The sequence below is a fragment of the Mesocricetus auratus genome, unplaced genomic scaffold, assembly GCF_017639785.1.
Source record: "Mesocricetus auratus isolate SY011 unplaced genomic scaffold, BCM_Maur_2.0 contig_11296_pilon_obj, whole genome shotgun sequence".
Classification (NCBI taxonomy): domain Eukaryota; kingdom Metazoa; phylum Chordata; class Mammalia; order Rodentia; family Cricetidae; genus Mesocricetus; species Mesocricetus auratus.
This window is the reverse complement of record NW_024433766.1, coordinates 56,244-77,687: the sequence shown is the minus strand read 5'-3', so window position 1 is coordinate 77,687 and position 21,444 is coordinate 56,244. Positions and strand designations below refer to the sequence as shown.

The following is a 21,444-nucleotide window of genomic DNA, read 5'->3' as shown; positions in this document are numbered from 1 at the left end:
GAGACAGTTCAACCCATCCACTTGCTTCCAAAGTTTCCTTTCCTTTCATTTTAAGCACTTTTTTACTGTCTCATGGACACAGGGGAGTTTCCTCTTTATGTGTTGACTTTTTTCTTTCTTTGATTCTTTCACTGTCTTACACAGGAGATTCTGCTCACTCTTTTAATCTGTAATCTTGGAGAAATATGTTCTTCTGGGTTTATTAGTTTTTAAATTTTATTAAATATTGTTTTTTAAAATTTTTATATCTTTGAATACTTTGCCAATGTGTTTGTGTGCCTGGTGCCTGCAGAGGTCAAAGGAGGATATGGATTCCCCCTCAACCAGTGCTGCAAACTATTGTAACCCAAAGAAAGGCCACTGGGTCCTGAAACAGAATACTACACAAAAGATGAAAGTAGCCTTAACCTCTCAGTCATTTCTCAAGTCACAGACACTCTTTTCAAAACAGTTTATTTTTATGTCATGTGTTTGAGTGCTTACCTTCCTCTATAAGTACGTTTCCTACATATGTACACGGTATCCACATACATTAGAAGAGGATATCTTGTCTAAGCCTACATATGGTTCTGAGCCAACATGTAGGCACTGGGAATTGATCCCATGGTCTTTACAAGAGCAATCAGAGTTCCTAACTGTTTAGTCATCTGTCCATCTCCCAAAGAAAAACATTAACACTAAGTGGTATGCAAATAAAATTATTATACAATTAAAATTTGAGTATAAAACCATTTCATTACAAAATAAAAGTTTATGAAGTTCTTATTCACATTCCTAGAGAAAATATTAGTGACTCTTCCCTATCCCAGGGCTTTCATGAATAGAAGCACCATAAGCACCATATACTCAGCAACCATAGCACATAGACACCTGACAATCCAATACATAATATGCACTTCCAGAAACCAACTACTGAAATATAAGTCAAAATTCTGAGACTTCATGACTCATTCCATGATGTTCTGGAGCTGTCAGGGGCTCACTCACACTAATCTTACATGTCAGTAAAGAAGCCAGGACTTACAATCCTCTAATTTCCTGAATTTTCTACAAATTTCTGACTATAATGGCCTGACTGTGCTCATCACTCTGCCCCTCCTGTTTAGAGAAAAGTGGAAAAACTATCAATACTTGCTGACTTTATACTTTGCCATTGAGGAGATCAATAAGGATGCCAGCCTGCTTCCCAATGTGACCTTGGGATTGCAACACTACAATGCCTTTAACTCTCACCACAGAACTTTAGAGGGTCTTCTGATGTGGCTGTCTGAAAGCAGTATAGTTTATTCCTAACTACAAATGGAAAACTCAACACAAAGCTCTTGGAATCATTGCAGGAATTAGGTCTGAATATTCTGCCGAAATTGGAACCCTTTTGGAGCTCTACAAAATTCCACAAGTAAGTTAGTAAATTTTTGATATCCACAGTCTTGTAGGATATATGAACAATAGAAAGCAGAATTATCTGTTTAATGCCTTTGATTTAAAATAGAAGTGAATGAATGAATGAATAAATGATCAATAGTGGAATGAATGTGATGAAAACATAAGCAGCAAATCCTTGGATTCCTAAGGAGATCACTTAGTAGTATTCATGATTCTATCTTCAATCTTTGGCAGGATGTAGTAGGATGATTCATAGATGAGTGCTGCTCAATAGTCATATAACTAACTGCCCAAGATAGGGTATAAAGATCTCATAGTTCATCCAGGGGTCAACAATGGACATACAGATGAAGAGAGTCAAAGACATGTAAGTAAATTTGGAACAAACTTCAAGGCCATCACTACTGAAAATGTTGCAAGGAATTTATATTTCAGGGAAACAGATCTCTGACTAGGACTCACAGGGGACATTCACTTAGAGACATAACCACAATAGGCTCTTATAAGGTGCTAATGAAGTTAAGCAACCACCCTCAGGCATCACTGCAAACTGAGAAAGCATTAGGTGAGCCCGATGCTTGGGAAATAATCAAGATTAGAAAAAGAGATAGTGTAACACTGACTCTTATCACTCAGTAAAACAATTCATATGTGTATTGCATCCTAATGTAAGAAATCATGAAATACATGATAATTTCTTTCTCACAGACTTGCATTGTACACTAAATTCTGGGTGATGACTTCATCAAAATTATCATTAGGGAAGGATGAGGCAAAAATACTTGGTGATGTCCCCCCAGATCTTCATACCTTTCTCTTTTCCTACCACAGGAGCTAAATCTAAAAACAAATATTAGATTCCTAAAGCTATAACTAATGTTCTGTTCCATTGATATTGGAGCAAGGGAAATCTGTAGCACCTTTCCAATGTATCATGAACAGAATATTTGTCACTTTTTGGCTGCTTCAGAACACTTAATAACTTTGTAGCCCGTACTATTTTGCAAAACCCATATTCTATCACATGATAAGGAAAAAAGCTCATCTCACAGAAGACATTCTCCTCATCAATATTCAGTTTCCTGATCCTCTTAGTTGAATAATGAACTCATTTCCACTCTAAAGATAATGACTCTGAATATCTATTGCTAGGGGACCCAGAATTAAGCACTGAGAGCTCAACACATACTTTAGAGTTCAGCTGATCACAGGTGACTATCTAAAGGTGATAGACCTCATTTAGCAAGGTGATGAAGTATACTGTCACCAAAGAAGCACATCTCATTAAATTTCTCTGCAAGATAATAAGGATTCCTGTCTTCTGAATGTGTTAGCTGTCCTCATTGCAGATTTCTTGTGTGAAGAGCTCTTTTCCTCACATTACAGCTTGAGGATTTTTTCCACAGCACTTCAATGTGTGATGTGTTTATTGGGTACCATTTCTCCTATGAACTGGTATATTGGATGACTCCCTGCAGCAATGTGTACTTCTAGCAAGAAAGTAATCACAGTCTTGACACATTACTGTCTCAATGAGATCTTTGCATAAATTTAGAAATCTTCCCCTGCAGTTATTTTCTTTTGCAGACAGCTGGTTAGTGTTAGTCTCCATGCAAAGAGACCTCTATTGACATATTCACAGACATCCAAGGACAAAAATTACAAAATGTCTGAATTTGTTGAGGCTTAGCTCTCAGAGAGATAGAGAAATAGAATGTCCTGTATTCACTGTGCCAACAGATAGGAAAGTATGCTCCCAAGCTAACCTAGAAAAAACTGTAAGGTAAATCCTTAACTCTTTGAACTTATTTTTACCTCATCCATAGAAGCAAGAAGTTTATTGCTTGTATTTACCCTGAGAGATAGCATAGAATGTAATCCTTGGAGCCAAAAGGTTCCTTTCATACAGCTACCATCTGCGGAAAGTGTTAACATGAACCAAAAACCCCATGATTTCTCTGTTTACATTTGGTACCTAGTTGTCCAACACTCCCTCCACTGACTGGAGAAAAGTGGCATTCTGAGGAAAAGATGATAATTGCATTGCTCCTGGTATTCACTGATTATAACTTTTGTCTTATATACCTAGTCACATTTAATAAAATAGTGAAGCACACATATTTACCTCATAGATTTCCTTAATGACTTAGTCTTTCTCTCTTAGTTAACCTCCCTTTCCTTTAATAAGTGCCTGGAAGCTTAAACTACTCTCACTCTGAGCCATTAAAAACATGACTATTGCATCTTTATCTGTTTGTATGACTCTGACAAACACTACTCTTGTACCTAGCTAGAGCCATCGAATTTCTGGTTATAAGTGTATATAAACTGGAAACTTTTATAACATGGCAGAAGAATAAAGAACATCACATCAGAATGTGTGTGAAGTTGCTATAGAAATCGTGTGTGTGTGTGTGTGTGTGTGTGTGTGTGTGTGTGTGTGTGTGTGTTGGATTCAGCTTTGGATTTTTAAATAAATTTTATTTAAATTATAAACAATCTTATTTTACATACCAATCCCAGTTCGCTTTCCCTTCTATCTTCCCATGCCCTCACCAGCCCCTAAACAGATCCTGCATCCAGGGAGGCTGAGGCCTACCATGAGGGATTATCAAATTCTGTCAAGTCATTTGTTACAGGGCCTAGGTCCTCCCCTGTGGATCTAGGCTGAGAGAGTATCCCTCCACGGGGAATGGAATCCCAAAATCCATTTGTGTACTAGGGATAGTGTTTCTACTGCCAGAGGCTGCATAGACTGCCCAGGCCTCCTAGCTGACACCCACATGCAGGGGCCCTGGTTTGGTCTTTAGCTAGTTGCACAGCTCTCAGACTGGGACCCAATAGTTCCCAATTGCTTAGGGCAGCTTTTTCTGTGGGTTTCCCCAGGATGGTCTTGACCCCTTTTTTATCATTCCTCCCTCACTACAATTGGGTTCCAAGAATTTGACTTAGTAATTAGCTGTGGTTCTATGCTTCTGTTTACATCAGCTACTGGATGATGGCTCTATGATGGCATTTACGGTAGCCATCAATCTCATTATGGGGCAAATGGCATTTAAGGTAGCCTCTCTGGTATTGCTGAGATTCTTAGTTGGGTTCATTCTTGTGTATCTCTGGACATTTCCCTAGTGCCAGATTTCTCTTTAACCTGTAATGGTTCCTTCTACTAAGGTATCTGTTTTCTTGGTCACTTCTATTCATCCCTGGACTCAATCATTCTGATCCTTCATGTTCTCCCCACTCCTTTCTCCACTCCTCCTTCTCCTAACTCCCTTCCCCCCCATGTACTCCCAATTGTTCAGGAGCTCTAGTCCCTTTCCCCTTCTATGGGGAACTATGTATGTATCTCATAGGGTTCTCATTGTTTCATAGCTTCTCTGGAAGTGTGAATTGTAAACATAAAACAAGTAGAAAAGACACTGAGAAATAAAATCAATAAAAGGAACCTCCTGAAACTGAGAAGCTTCTGTAAGGAAAAGGACACAGTCAGCAAGACAAAATGGCAGCCCACAAAATGTGAAAAGATATTCACCAACCCCACATCTGACAGAGGGTTGATTTCCAAAGTATACAATGAACTCGAGAAGATTGTCACCAATATACCAAATAATCCACTTAAAATTGGAACTAGACAGAGAATTCTCAATAGAGAAATCTAAAATGGCTGAAAGACACTTAACATAAGAAAGTACTCAACATCCTTAGCCATCAGGGAAATGCAAATCAAAACAGCTCTGAGACACCATCTTATACCCATCAGAATAGCTAAAATAAAAAATATCAATGACAGTTTAAGCTTTATAGGATGTGGAGAAAGGGGAAAACCTCCTCCATTGCTGGTGGTTTCTAGTAAAATTGTAAACAGTCTACCTCCAGACCCTGCAATCTTAGGAATATACTATAAGAATGCACATACATACAATAAGGACATCTACTCAACTATGTTCATAGAAGCATTATTTGTAATACCCAGAACCTGGAAGCAACATAGATGTTCCCTCATCCAAGAATGGATAAAGAAAATGTGGTACATTTAGGCAATTGATTACTACTCAGCAGAAAAAAAAACAATGAAATCTTGAAATTTGCAGGCAAACTGATGCAACCAGAAAAAACACACCTTGAGTGAGGTAACCCAGTCAAAGAAAGACAAAAATGGTATGTACTTACACATATATGGATATTAGACATAGATCAAAGGATTACTGTTGGAAATCTGGCTTTATGCTGACCCTGACCCCTGACAACTGGTGGGGCATGCACAGTGGTTTAGCCACATCATTGCTATGTCACTCTTTTTGAGTCTGTGTAAGAACTCAATACCATGCCAGTATGCATGAGCAAGCTTCCCGTTTTAGGTTAGCACCGCCACATGGTCCCCCCTTCTTCTCTCTTACTCTCTTCTCTCTTGTCTCTCTGCTCTCATCTATCTCATGTCTCTCTCTCTCTCTCTACCCCCTCACTCTACCAATGCTGTAATAAACTCTATGGTTAATGCACTCTCTATGACTCATGTTCCTTCCTGCCAGTGCCAGATCCATCTTGTGACTTTCTAAATTTAATATTAGACAAAAAACAGCAATTACTATACAAGTCTTTCAACCCCTCCTTCACTGCTAAGAAACATTTCACATTTGGTACCCAGGGTAGGGGTTGGAGCTGCTCTTAGTCCTAACAAACTAGAAACTCAAAATCACCTTTGTTTCTTTGCTTCTTCAGGTCACATATGGAATGTTTGATTCTTTGCTAAGTGATAAAAATACATTCCCATCTCTATACCAGATATCTCCTCAAGACAAAGCTCTGACCCAAGGGGTGATCTCTTTATTGCTCCACTTTGGCTGGAAGTGGGTGGGACTCATTGTGGCTGATGACCAAAAAGGAAAGGAGTTCCTCTCTGACCTGAAAGCAGAGGTTGTGTCAGAAGATATCTGTGTGGCTTTTACAGAACAAATCCCAGTTCTTAAGAAGTTTGACTTATATTTTCTGATGGGGCTCCTGAATTTGAAACAATATACAAAAGTAAATGTGCTTGTGTTCTATGGGGATATAGATGAAGTACTGTTTTTCTGCAGGATAAATGAAATGAGGGTTAAAAGAAAGAAGACATGGATCATGGCAAAGCCCCACTTTGTGTACTTACAGTCTGCATATTATGAGTGGATTGGTTTGATGTCCTCTTTTGAAGGTAGCTTATTATTTTCAAAGAAGAGAAACATCCCTGGCTTCAAGCAATTTGTTGACGCACTTACACCCTCCCAGTACCCAGGTGATATTTACTTCTATAAATTCTGGGTGGACAATTATTATTGCTCACCTCTTCCACTATGTGGAAGATATGAAATATGTCCACTCAATATATCTCTAAAGAATAAGCAGCAAAAAAGAATTGTGATGATCACTTCTGATCCCAGCATTTTCATATGGAATGCAGTGTATGCAGTGGCCCATGCCCTCCATGAAATGCTTTTGAGAAAAACAGAAATAGTATCTCACAAAGACACAAACAAGGAAAGGCTTCTACCGTGGCAGGTAAGTCTACCTCATAAAGAAAGGAGATATTGAGAACTTATATTATTAGTAGGGAAAAAGGAAACAGTTCAAAGGGAAAAAGGATGGACTAGGATACTTTATTAAATATAGAAATCAATTACAGAGGTATCTGGGAAGAATTCTGCTCTACAAAGCATCCTATATATCTCTTGCCATTCTTCTGTCCCTCTGTCCATGCCCCAAATAGGTACGTGAGATCTCCCCTACAATTCCCCTTTTAGTCTAGATAAAAGATTAGACATGATACAAAATTCAAACATATGCAGAATATATACATAGAAGATGACAAGCAAATTATATGCTACTTGTATCCTATCCTAAGTATATCTATCCCATGTAAACCCTAAAGCTATCTGAAAGAGATGCCCAAGTCTGAACACCTCCTTGAAATTCTGACCGTAAGTAATTTAAAACTAATCTTAACAGGTGTAAACTATCCTGCAATAGCAACAGTAGGGACAGGGGGTTTAGTATTCTCAAAATTACTTCCTGCTGAGATGAGATGATGACAACCTCATGGGATCCTGTGGTAAAATAATGTTAGTGTAATGAAAGTCTCACTCGCATTCAGTCTCTGTTGGCTGGAAAGGCTTCCTTGAAGGTCTTGACTGAAGTTCTAATGTTGATTAAAGCTCTTGTGTGAGGCTGTGGCCAGACTGTAGAAAGTGCACCATATCAGTTCATTGGTCTGGAGTTGTTTAGAGCGATGTAGTCCCAAATCGGTTTCAGAATGGAATTTGTCCGGTGGAGTCAATGATGTGGGGACCCATTTACTTTCTGGAGTTCTTTAAGATTGCTGTTAGGAAACTCCTTCTTCTCTGTGGAAAACTCAAACATTCATGTTAACAGAGAAATTTTCAACTGTTATATGTATGCATACCAGAAAATGCAACAATAAGGAAGATGGTAAATGTGAAGGCATTTAGACTTTCAGAGAAAGAATAGAGTACAAACAGATGATAGTCCCTCGATTTTGTTTTCTCCTGTCTTACATCAATGGCTCCTTGATATGCTACAGAAATTCTGAATTTTATTTTAACGACATGCTTGGATTCAGAGGAGGATAACCAAATTCAACTCCAAAGCCAGCTTCAGTTTAAACGAATTGGGACTAAAAGAGCATTTGGAAATAAAGAGAAATACATATTATAAGTACAATGTTAAGAGAATTAGGCATTAATACCAAACATTAGATTCTTGTTTGCTTGATGGTCCTTTGAGTAGCCATCCTCTCTTCTTCAGGTACCCACACATTCAGTATTTTCTCACTGTTTGGAGATGGGTTTTCCCATGAAGACTAAAACAAAACACTTCTTTTTCCCTTCTTTTTCTCGTTATGTATAGTAGAGTATGACTTTTTGGATGAGCTGTCATCTTTCCTCTTCCTAAGGTTTCTCCTGTTTGATCGAATCTTGATCAGCTTTGATGGAATCCAAACCTTTTCTTCTCCTGTGGTTTCAAAGGCGAAATCCCTTCCCCAATGTAACACATATTCTGGTTGCCAAACTGAGGTCATAAAATACTTAAAATACACTGGCTGATTTAATTCAGAAGTTTTTTCTCTAGTCCTGTGTCTTTCTACAGCTGTTTGTTCTTTCTCATTAGCATTATTAGAGTTCAATGTTAGCAAAGCATTACGTAATCTGTGTATGGGGGTCTTTGTTCCCCCTGGCTGTTTATGAAGCATGTCTTTTAAGATGTGTTTAGATCTCTCAACCACTGCTTGTGCTGTAGGATTGTAAGGTATACCAGTTACATGTTTTATGTTATAATATTTGAAAAACTGTTCCAATTTGCTGGAGACATATGCTGGAACATTGTCAGTTTTTATTTGTGCAGGTATACCCACAACTTCCATCACCTCTAAGCTTCTAACACACTTCCTATTAATCCTAGAGGATCTGGAAGACCTGTGTGGTATCTAATATGTGTTACATATATAGGATGAGTTCTATTTCTGATAGTTTCCTGTAATTGTATAAACAATGAGGTTAATTCTGTGCCATCAGGAACAAATTCTGCAGTTTCAATGTGTAAGACTCTCTCTGCATACTGAGAATCTGTAAATACATTAAGAGACTCTGTAAAATACACAAGTACCATGAGAATGGCGTACAACTCAGCCTTTTGTTCAGAGTTGTAAGGGCTTTGAACTACTTTACTTAGATTTCCTGATTTATAACCTGCCTTACTTGACTGTTTTGCATCAGTGTAGAGTGTAAAAACTCTAGAGATTGGTGTTTTCTTATAAATGTGGAAGGATCCAAATTGTTTTCCTTATGAATTTTATTTTCTCCATTTTGAGTTGATTGTTACTAATAATTCCAGAAAAGTCACAGCAAGCCAATCTCCAATATTCTTTATCCTTCCATAAAGAGGAAATTTCCTCATTTGTTCAATGTACAATAATCATTGCTCGGTTCCTTCCAGTCAGTTGATGAAGCCTTAACCTATCTTTGAATGTCAAATCAGAGATCATTTCTATGTATGTCTTTAGTTTTTATTTTGGTTAAGTGGGGGAAATACACATTCAAGTAAGATATCTTCCCTCTGCATTAAAATTCCTGAGGGGTATTCTCTAGATGGCAGAATTACCAGAATGCAGTCCAGTTTGCAATCCCCATGGTCCACATTATTTCTAATATTCCTTTTTCTACTCAAACTCACAGAGATCCAAATGTTTTTGCACAAAATCCTGGCAAAAAGTAGGACTATTCAACAGTCCTTGTGACAAACCCTTCTATTGAAATTCTAATTGGTTGTGAATTGTTATAGGTAGGATCTATGAAAGCAAATTTTTCCCTATCTATTTCTTGTAAAGTTATAGTGAAGAAGAAATCTTTTAGATCAGTTATTATAACTGGCCACCCTTTAAGTATCAGAGAAGTTAAAGACATCCCAAGCTGGAGAGAGCCCAGAAGCTGAATAACTTTATTGATATCTATCAGATCAGTAAACGTTCTCTATTTACTAGACTTCTTTTTGATAACAAATACAGGAGAATTCCACAGACTTGTGGATTCTTCAAAATGTCCAGCATTTACCTGTTCCTGAACCGGCTTGTCTAAAGCCTCTAGCTTACCCAGACAGGTTCATTTGTTAGCCATTTTAAGGGTAGTGTTTTGGTTTCTCTCTACGTGTGGCACTAGCATCCTGTTTCTGTGCAGCCTGTATGTTTGACATATGTTTACTATAGTGACTTACATTATTTTTACTATAACCAAGAGCTTGTTTATGATTCATATCTGATACAGCAGGAATGTTAATCTGGGTAATCCATTGTTGCAGTAAATCATGACCCCAAAGATTTACAGGAATATCTGTGACATATGGCCTCAGTCTTCCTCTTTGTCCTTCTTGCCCTATACATCCAACACATCTCATTCTTTGTTTTACTTGTGATAGCATTCTAATCCCTAAGTAATGAACATTTACTTCTTGTAGGGGCCATTTTTTAGGCCAAGATTCTTAAGTTAATATAGTAACATTTGCTCCCATTTCCACCTAGCCTGTCAACATAGTGTTATTCATCTGCACTCTTAATTTTGGTCTTTGGTCATTTATAGAAGTCTGCCAAAATATGAGTATTTTTTGTTTTGTTCAGCATCGATTGGTTCATCCCCAGTTACTAATCTGTCATCCACAGTGCTATTAGTCTTTACAATAGGCAGTGGATCTTCTAATTATTCTGGGAGAAACTGTCATCCAGAGTGACTGGGAATGACCAGACCACTTTTGACATGGGGGTCTTTGAGAGACCCCCTGGGATGTTTCCCAATTTTAAAGGCTTACCTCGCCGGTCTGTGTTCGCTCTACATTCACTGGCCCAGTTTTTGTCTTTGCTACATCTCCTACATAACCCAGAAGCCTGAGGCCTTTTGTTTTAATCATTCCTAGGAGGAGCAATATCTCTAGGAATGGTTTGCCTACAATTTCTTTTCAGATGTCCTATTCTACCACAGTTAAAACATCTGGTATTTCGATTTCTGCTTAAATTTCTGGTGATTGCTTCTCCTAATCAAGTTTCTATGTCCTCGCAGTTAAGGCATTTGGCATCTTGGTGCCTCTTTACAACCTTAGAAATTGCTTCTCCTACCCAAGTTCCTATATCTTGACAATTTTACTCAATGATTGCTGCATGTAAGACCCATTCGTCCAGTGGCGCTGATCTAATTTTCAGTGGCCAAAGTATTTGTTTACATTGTGGCTTAGTATTTCATGAGCTAGAGACTCTATAAGGATTCTTCTAGGATCTGTGTCATATATTTGTAATTCTATTGCTATGGACAGTCTTTTCAAAAATTGAGTGAACTTTTCTCTTGGACATTATATTGCTTTGTATACTGTTCAATATTTTCTCCTGGTTCATGAACCTTACTCAAAGCATTCAGAGCTACTCTATAGCATAAAGATAGGATATTTTGTGCCATTTAGGCTGGACTTGTAGATCAGCATAGTCACCCTCACCCAGGATTTTATCTTGGGAAGCCTCATAACGTTTCTTTAGGCCTTGAATTTAAAGAGCCTTCATTTCCTCCCTCCACAAATCTCTCCATTGTATTTTAGATGAATTGTCTAACACCACTGAAATCAAGTGACTCCAATCTTTTGGTGTTATTCAATTTATGCTTGCCTAAGAGTTCAGCAATTCCCTGACATAGAGGCTATGGACCCCATAGGAAACAATGGCTTGCTTAATCCCCTTTAGGTCCTTCATCTGTATTGGCTCCAAATGATGTGATGGAACCTTCATGGTGCCTCTTTGTTGCTGGCCTTTCAGTCATAGCTACTGGGAAGGTCATAGGAGAAGGCCTAACAACCTTAGGAAGGTCTCTGATGTGTCTTGTAGGTATATCCCTTCCATGGCCTGCAGCTAGTAATGGTGAATATGATGTATTAGATTGTAACTCATCTAAGCCTTGCAGCCTCATGACCATCGTGTCTCTCAGTTATTGAATTCTCTGGGTTAGAAATTTTTCTAAGGTCCTCACAGAATCTGCCTGTTCCTTGAATTCCTCATTTACGTGCGATTCCAATCATTGAATAATCTCATCCCTAGAGACCTGAATGGCATATAAGTTGTCTTCTATGAACTGTGTTGTGTCTGCTAGACAACCTTTATTGTCAGACATGAAATGAATTGTTCCCTGACTTCTTAATAGCTTCCTCCTGATTCGATTCTATTTTGGCCATAAGGACAGGGGACATGGAATCAAGTGTGGCTTATAAGTTGTTATGTTTATTTTCCAATTCATCTACTCTGTTAGTCACTTCCTCATTGACCTGAAGATTTTGAATTTTTGATGCTAATTTTTAATCATTTGTACAATTTCCCTGATATCTGCTTTATTATTAATGAATGTATTCCATATATGAGGAAGCTAATCATGAGCATCAGACGCAAATACATTTGGAACATATCATAATTGTCTTCCAATATGTTATCCATGACATTGGTAATTAGATCTCTGATGTTATGCATTGTTAGATTATCTGCCATGGTAGAAAGCAAATAATTTTACCATCAATTTTAAGTTGCCAACTTACCTCCAAAATTTTTGGGGTTAAGGAGAGGATTTTTACCTAGTGTTAGTGTCCTTGGCAAGCAGATTGCACAGTTGTACGGCCAAACACAGTTCCTTTGTGGAAGATCAGTGTTCCCAAAAGGTACCTGAAATCCCAAGCAGTTATAAAGAAAATTGTAAGCCTGAATATGTTTTAAAAAAAAGGTGGGGATGGGGAAAGTGATGTGCAGCTAAGCTGAGGCTGAGCTGCAGCCTGTGGTGGTGATGGCAGCAATGGCAGCGTCAGCAATGGTGGTGGCGGTAGCTGACCAGTGGCCTGTAGCAGCAATGACAATGATGGTAGCGCTTGCAGCAGCAGTATTTCTGCACTCAGGGATGGGCCTTGACCTGGGACTGGAGCCAATGTGGTACCTGGGTTGGGTGATCCTAGTGGGCACCAGCGCACTAGGGCTGCTGCTGTACCTTCTACTTGGCTACAGCCAGGCTGCGACTTGTGTTGGTGCCTGCAAGCAACAGAGGAACCCACCCCACAAGCAGGAGGACGTGGCACAAGTGGCGGTATTCTTCAAGCTCTTTGAGGTTTGGGGCTTGTTGGGTTGATGAAGTAAAAGTGTTGATGCAGCAAGAATTGGCCCCTTTCAATGGTCCCTTGGTGGCTCTGTGGTGGTGGGCAGCAATGGGACCCAGGAGGGCAGATGAGTATCGAATGAGTTTTAAAACTCCCAGCAACCCAGGAGGGACTTCTGGGATGTGAAAGAGCACGGGAGCCATGCAAACTTCGAGGAGGCTGCTGTTTTCCCCAGCAGGTAGCCCAGCACAGGAGCTGGGACCAGCAGTTGCTGAACCAGTGAACACTAGTGTGGGGGACTACTTGAACTTAATTCCCCACAACTCTGACACCAGCTGAAAAGGAAACAGTGCAAACGGGAAAAGAGGGATCTAGGATACTTTATTAAATATAGAAACCACTTATAGGGGAAGCTGGGAAGTGCTCTGCTCTTGGGAGCATGGCCAGCATCCAAGAGAGATTTTACTCTCTTTGTCCTATATATCTCTTGCCTTTCTCAGGTCCCTCTGTCCACTCCCCTAATGGGCGTGGCCAGTATATGTAGTACATGAGCTCTCACCTACAAGAAGGTACTTCACTGAGGTCAAACACACAACATATTTTCATATTATATTTAAAATAATAAGGCAAAACAATGACTTCGAGGATCCAACCCCCAGTCAGCACCAGAGTAAATAAGGAAATCCATGAAGGTGTGGGGGAGCTAAGAAAGATACTTAATGTGAGGTTTACTAGACGTTTCTGTCTGAGGGGGAAAACAAGGAAACAGAGACGCTTTCTGAGGATAACTTTCTCTTCATCTTTTAAAAAATCCTCTCTGAAAAGTCTGTCTCTCCCAGAGCTCTATGCAGCAGATTTTCTCTAATTGGTAACATCGTTTTCTTTTCTCTCTCCTTTTCTCTCTATGGCCCCCTTTTGCTACTATATTTCTCTCCATTGACCCTCCTGTCTGTTGCCTCTGCTGCCTCTGCCCTCTGCCTCATTCTCTGCCTCTGCCTTCTGCTTCACTCACAGCCAAACTCTGGACAATTATATTTTATTTTTCAGGACCCAACCCATATTCATAATGCATGTAAAGTCACATAGCTTCCCTCAGACTAGGAATGTCTCATTTACCCATGCATGTAGCACTTTCCCATATAGAAAATGACTTTGGATATCAAGACTTAACAATTACAATTAATTAGCTGGACATTGAGATGTAGGGAGCTAATAGAGACTAAATTTGCCTTGATCTCTGACCTGGAATCAGTAAAACAACACCTGAGAAAGTGACTTAGTGTATTTGTCTGTAGGGGCAGCCAGATATTTGTCTCTAGGGGCAATCAACCTGCTTTGAATCTGCTCTGAAGTCAAAACTGGCTATCTTTCTAAAAGTCTGTCTTTGTTTTGTGACTGAGAGTCCAATGTCAGTCTGAGTAATGAATAATATCCAAGTATTTTTCTATTCATCAAAATTATATACCTTATGAACCATCTTCCTGACTATCCACAGCTATCTTTGTGCCCAGTAGATGGAATATTTTCATGAAGTAAACTCATAAGCCCTGTTACTATATCCAAATTTGTTATTAGGTAAGAAATGAAGCAACTCATGAGAGAAATTACAGACAGGAGCACCTGGTTTTCACTGCCAGTGATCCCATGGCCTTTACAAGTAGGGCTCACAACTGTTTGTAACTTTATTCTAAGGAATGTGGACACATTCTTCTGCCCTCTAAAAGCATTAGATATGCTACTTGAGAGAATACATATGTTACACAGATGAGAAAAACCCAGAGACAGATATTGAGGTTCAAGCTGAAGATCAGAAAAACAAAGCAGCCAACAACTAGAGAGTATTTACCTCTATCAAGGCTGGGGCGATTCTCTCCTCAGCACGACTGCAGACTGAATATACTGCAGTCCTTTCTTTCTTTTTTTTTTTTTGGTTTTTTAGTTCTTTGAGACAGAGTTTCTCTGTATTGTTTTTGAGCCTGTCCTGGAACTTGCTAGGTAGACCAGGCTGGTCTCGAACTCACAGAGATCTGCTTGCCTCTGCTTCCTGCGTGCTGGGATGAAAGGTGTGCATCACCACCACCCGGCTGCAGTCCTTTCTCTACCCACCGTTTTCATCTCTTGTGTGCTGAGATTAAAGCCATGTGTCACCACCGCCCAGCTTCTATTGCTAACAGGTGTAGCTGCTAAGATTAAAGGTGTAACACCACCTTCTGGCCTCTATGTCTGTGGCTAGCTTTGCACTCTGATCTTCAGGAAAGCTTTATTAAATCAAATAAAATATCACCACATTTCCCCTTATGGTTAATAGAAGAAAAACTATATTGAATAAGTAAATAAATATCTGCAATATGTAGGCAATATATAAGCACCTAAATAACATCCACTCCATCTGCATTTGACAAATTCAGAGAAAATACTCAATTATCTAACCTACCTTGATGAGTTCAAATGGTTGAACCTAATTCAATTTCTATTCTAATTTGTGTCTTCAAATTATCTTGTAATGTCTATCAACCTTTTACACTTTACACCTTTTAGTGAGTTTCTTTACCTAGTCTGGTAAACAATGAAAAGTTATAACGATGACTACGAAGTCTTCAACTCCCTCAGAGACCTGAGAAGAAAATAATATTAACTGAGTAAGCAGGAAGTGCAAACAAGCAACTTCCAAAAAATGTGAGAAATAACAAAAAACAGCTGTCTGCCTTGATAGGTTCCCAAGGGTCCTCTGTAAATTTGGGGAGTCCATGTTTTATATACAGGCCTAGAATATTCGATAGAAGTTTCTATGAAGAAGAATTTTTGAAGGGCTGTCCCACCTTGTCTTTGCAAGTTTTGGCAGTCACTCGTTTGTATCCTGTTATCCATGCAGTTCACCCAAGAGCACTTTCTTGCCCAGTGACTTACTTTTGCCACTAAGAAAGTAAACTCCATGCAGAGTTTCTTCAAAGCCCATCATCTTCTCTTAAGTAGATTGGTGCTGCCAGGAGCAGACATGTCTCATTGTCCAAAAAAAAAAATAAAAACAACTCAAGAACAAAATATCTTAATTGCCACATTATGTAGATATCTGAAGTGTTTGGAGATGACATGCCTATTTAAAATAAATCTGTGTTTGACCTTGTAAACATACCAAATGTGACTACATATTTAATTGTAATAGGTGACTAATTATTAACCCACATTTTCTTATTATCCTAAAAAGTTAATAATAATAATAACTTTAAAGAACTAGAAATTTGCATTACATTTTAAATGAGCTGTATAGGTACAAACCTTGAATAAGATTAAAAACATATGTACAGTATGTTTTAACAAAATTAATCTCAAATTTGTATCAATTCTAAAATTTGAATACAATATATAAAAGTATAATTCAATGTAAAATATTTAAACTAGTAGTTGCTTTTTAGAAGTAGATACAGTAAGCTTCCTTTTTATCTTATTATGTCTGTATCAACATTTTTTCTTTTCAAAAGAAAAACCTTCATTCTAATTTCCTTTGTTTACTTTTTCCCTGACCATTACCAATAGCAACTTGTAAACAATCCCCATAAACAATGACAAATATCCATAACCCAATGAATGATCCAAAACCACCAACTCCATTGCTTTGGGATGTGGACATTATGTTCTTAAATTGTTTCCTGCTCTCTGGGGGTGATGGCATCTTTAGGGGATCCTATAAAGGAAATTTATGGTTAATTGTCAAGTTCTGTGAGTGGTAGCTCTATTATTTGTAGTCCAGTATCTGTGTAATCTGAAAGCGCAAGAGTTGTCTCAAGTCCTGGAGAGAATAGTGTATGAGGCTGGATCATCTCAGCTAGCCACCTTGAAATTGTTCTGAGCAGTTTGTAGTCCAAGGCCAATTTTTAGTTGGTGTTTTTCAACTTACGGATATTATCATAGCCATGGTAGAATCATCATGGTGGAGCCCCATTCTGTTGGAGAGACTTCAAAGTTAATTGTTAGGTGTTGTCATTGTTCAATGCAGAAAATTGCTTGAGACTCAAGACCAACATCATGTATAGCAATGTAGATGAAACCCTTTTGATAAACTAGTTAGTACACTATATGACCATTAATGTCATGACTAAATATTAAAAACACATACATACATGTCTTATAAAGTTTTAGATAACATAAATCAAGAAAAGTTTTAATGAGTCCAAAATAAAACCAAAGAACTATGAGATTAGTATCAATACAGTAGTGCCTTAATTTTTGTTTTTCTTCTGTTCCATATCATGGGAGACAGATATTTTGCTTCAATGAGACTTCTTAGATTTAGAGAAGGAAAGAACCACACTCCCAACACCAAAGTGTGGTTTAATCTTTAATTTAACTGGGACTACAAGAGGAACCTTTTTATTACATATCTGTAGAGAAAACCAGAAATAAATATTTGGGAAGATTTATGAAATTTTATATTGTTGGAAATGTGATTTACTCTTTTTCTTGGAACTTTTTTTTCCTAGATGATTTTTCATTTTTCTTCAGATGTCTCATCTTTCCATTATTCTTTGGCTTTACTAGCCAGATGCCTTCATTCTCCTGAAAAGGCAAAAAATATCTTTGCCCAACACTAATTTTGGGGAGGTTCTTTTCTTTTTTAGATTTTTAAATTAGAAACAGATGATGCTGAGGTTGCTTCATATGTCATTCCCAGGTCCCTCTCCCTCCCCTCTACACATTCCCCCAACAATCCCACCAGCCCCCACCCAATTCCCACTCCATTACCCTCAGGGAGGGTAAGGCCCTCTATGTGAGATATCCAGAGTCTGTCATTTGATTCAGTGAAGGGCCTAGGCACTCCCCGAAGATTCCAGAATGAGAGAGCATCCCTCATTGTGGGATGGACAACCAAATTCCTTCTGTATGCCAGGGATAAATACTGATCTACTACCCAAGGCCCCATAGATTGCCTAGCCTCCTCACTGATAAGCACATTAGAGGGTCTCTATCAGTCCCATGCTCACCTCCAAGCCATCAGTCTAGGTTCTAAGAGCTCCCCATTGTTCAGGTCAGCAGTTTATGTGGGTGAAATAAGCCCAGTCTTGACCCATTTACTCATCACTCCTGCCTCTCTGTCACTGGGTTCCAGGAGTTCAATTCAGTGTTTAGCTTTGGCTGTCTGCCTCTGCTTCCATCAGTCATTGGTTGAAGGTTCTAGAATGGCATATAAGGAAGTAGTAGAACTCATTATTAGGGAGGGGCATTTAAGGTAGTCTCTTCACTATTGCATAGTTTGCTAGTTTGTGTCATCCATGTAGATCTCTGAAAATCTCACTAGTGCCAAATCTCTCCTCAAACGTATAATGACTACCTCTATTATGGTATCTCTCATTCTGCTCTCTTCTATTCTTCCCCTGACTCAAACTTCCTGGTTCACCATTCATCCCCTCCCCTTTTCTTCTCTCCCTCTTTTTCCCAGCTCTCTCTCCTCTTCCCCCATGCTGCAAATCTACTAAGGAGATCTTGCCTCATTCCCCTTCCTGGGGTAACATGCATATCACTCTTAGGGTCCTCCCTGTTTCCCAGAATCTCTGCCAGTGGGATTGTATGCTGGCACTCCCCTGATTCATGTCTAAAATCATATATATGAGTGAATACATACCATGTTTGTCTTTTTGTGACTGGATTACCTCACTCAGTGATATCCAGTTGCCTGCCAATTTCAAGATTCCATTTTTTTCTGCTGAATAATACTCCATTGTGTAAATGTACCACCTTTTCTCTATTCACTCTTCAGTTGAGGGGAATCTAGGTTGCTTCTAGATTCTGACTATTATAAATAATGCTGCTATGAATAAAGTAGGACAGACATCCTTGTTGTATGAATGTGCATCTTTTGGGTATATTTTTAAGAGTGGAAATGCTGGGTCTTGTAGTAGACTGATTCTTATTTTCCTAAGGAATCTTCATACTGATTTCCAAAGAGTTTGTACATGTTGGCACTCCCACAAGCAGTGGAGGACTGTTCCCCTTTCTCCACATCCTCTCCAGGATAAACTCTCATTGGTGTTTTTGATTTTAGCCATTCTGGCATGAGCAAGTTGGTATCTCAGTGTTGTTTTGATTTGCATGTCCCTGATGGCTAGGGATATTGAGCACTTTCTTAAGTGTCTCTCAGCCATTTAGACTCCTCTATTGAGAGTTCTCTATTTAGCTCTCTAGCCCACTTTATAATTGGATACGTTGATGTTTGGAGACCTCCCTCTCGATTTCTTTGTAAATTTTGGAGATCAGCTCTCTGTCAGATGTGGGGTATGTGAATATCTATTCCCATTATTGAGGTTGCCTTTTAGTCTTGTTGACTGTGTCCTTTGCCTTACAGAAAATTCTCATGTTTCAGGATGTCCCATGTATTGTCGACCTTAGTGTCTGTGCTACTGGTGTTATTTTCAGGAAGCGTTCTCCTGTACCAATTCGTTCAAGAGTACCTCCCATTTTCTCTTCTAACAGGTTCAGTGTGACTGGATTTATGTTGGGGTCTTTGAACCATTTGGACTTAAATTTTGTGCATGGTGATAGATATGGATCTATCCACAGGCTTCCACATGCCATCATCCAGTTCTGCCAGCATCGTTTGTTGAAGATGCTTTCTTTTTCCAGTGTATAATTTTGGCATCTTTGTGGAATACCAGGTGTTCATACATGCATGGGTACATGTCAGGAGTGTTCAATTTGATTCCACTGATCTAACTGTCTATATTTCTACCAATAGTTTTGGCAAGCTATATCTCATCAAATAAAGCATTTGTTAGTGTTATAGGTTAGTTCAGGTTAAATGTACATGCTGCTTGATGAACTGTCATCTCTTCTAATTGAAAGGTCTCTCTTATTCAAATAAATTATTTATCAATTTTGATGGTATTCATAGCTTTACTTCTCCTCTTTAAACAATAGCAAAACCCCTACCCATCCTATCATGTATCCTGGTTTCCTTTCTGAGATCAACACATCTTTAAAGTATACTGGCTGATTTAATTCCATAGCTTTTTCTATTATCCAATGTCTCTCTACAGCTTTTGTTCCTTTTTCATTTGCATTAAAAATTTCAAAATTAATAAAGCATTATGTAAACATTTCTGTGTGTCTTTATTATCCCTTTATTTTATTTAGCCTATCCTTTGGAGTTTCATTTGATCCATCTATAACCAACTGCCCTATAGGATTGTATGATATACCAATAGTATGCTTAGTATTATAATAAGCAAAAAACTGTTTCATTTTCTTAGGGTTGTATACTGAAGTATTGGCTGTCTTTATTTGAACAGGTATACACATGGTGGACATAGCTTCTAGTAAATATGTAATTACTGAACCAGCCTTTTCCAAACTCAAAGAAGGTGCCCATTGAAAACCTGAATAGGTATCAATGGAATGGTATACATATTTTAGTTTTCCAAGTCTTGCAAAATGTAACACATTCATCTCCCAGATTTCATTCCTTTGAGTACCCTTTGGGATTACTTCCTGCAGGTAGTAGAATTGGTTGTATAAAGAACATGTAGAACATTTCTTAATAATTTCCATGGCTTGTTGACATCTGATGAAAAAGTCCTTTTTCAAACATTTGCTATTTACATGCTTTTAAATGAAATTCTCAGGCCTATAGAACATTTCCTATCAATAGTTGACAATTTCATCATTAACTTGTCCTAGAGGACCTGGTAGACCCATATGGGATAAGATGTGTGTTAGACATATTGGATGATTCTTATTTCTAATTATGTCTTCTAACTGAATAAATAATAAAGTCAATTCTGTATCACCTTGTATAAGTTCATTGGTTTCAACATGCAAAATAACTCTTTCTGAATATTGCAAAACAGTAACTGTTGAGAGATTCTGTAAAATCCATTAACACCATGAGAATAGCATAATTCTGACTTTTGGATAGAATTATAAGGACTTAGTGCCATTTTACTTAAGTTTTTCATTTGTTACCTGCCTTTCCAGATTTATTTGCATCAGTATAGAATGTAGGGGCTCCAGTTATTGGTACTTCTATTACAATGTGAGGGAAGATTCAGTTAGCTCTCTTTATAATTTGAATTCTCTTGCTTTTGGAGTATTTACTGTTAATCTCTCCCCAGACAATTACTGTACCTGCTTTCTAGGGTTCACTTTCTGCCCATAATTAGGCAATCTCATCTTTATTAAAAGGCATCATAATTTCTGCCGAGTCTATTCCTACTAACTGATGAAGTCTCAGTTTTCATTTTAGAATTAACTCAAAGATATTTTGCACATAATTTTTAATAGTTTACTCAGTTTATGTTGTAAATACATCCATTTAATGATAATATCTTCTGTCTGCATTAAAATTCCTGTAAGGGAATGCTTGGAGGTTAATATGACCAGAATGCAGTGAAGCTTCAGATCTACTTCAATCCGTGTGTGCAA

The 21,444-nt window shown here is 38.3% G+C and overlaps 1 pseudogene; it reads left to right on the top strand.

Annotated features, from left to right (window-relative positions):
- Nucleotides 1-1,106: 1,106 nt before the first annotated feature.
- The window catches only part of LOC121138507, a 41,952-nt pseudogene continuing 21,614 nt past the window's right edge, over nucleotides 1,107-21,444 (top strand).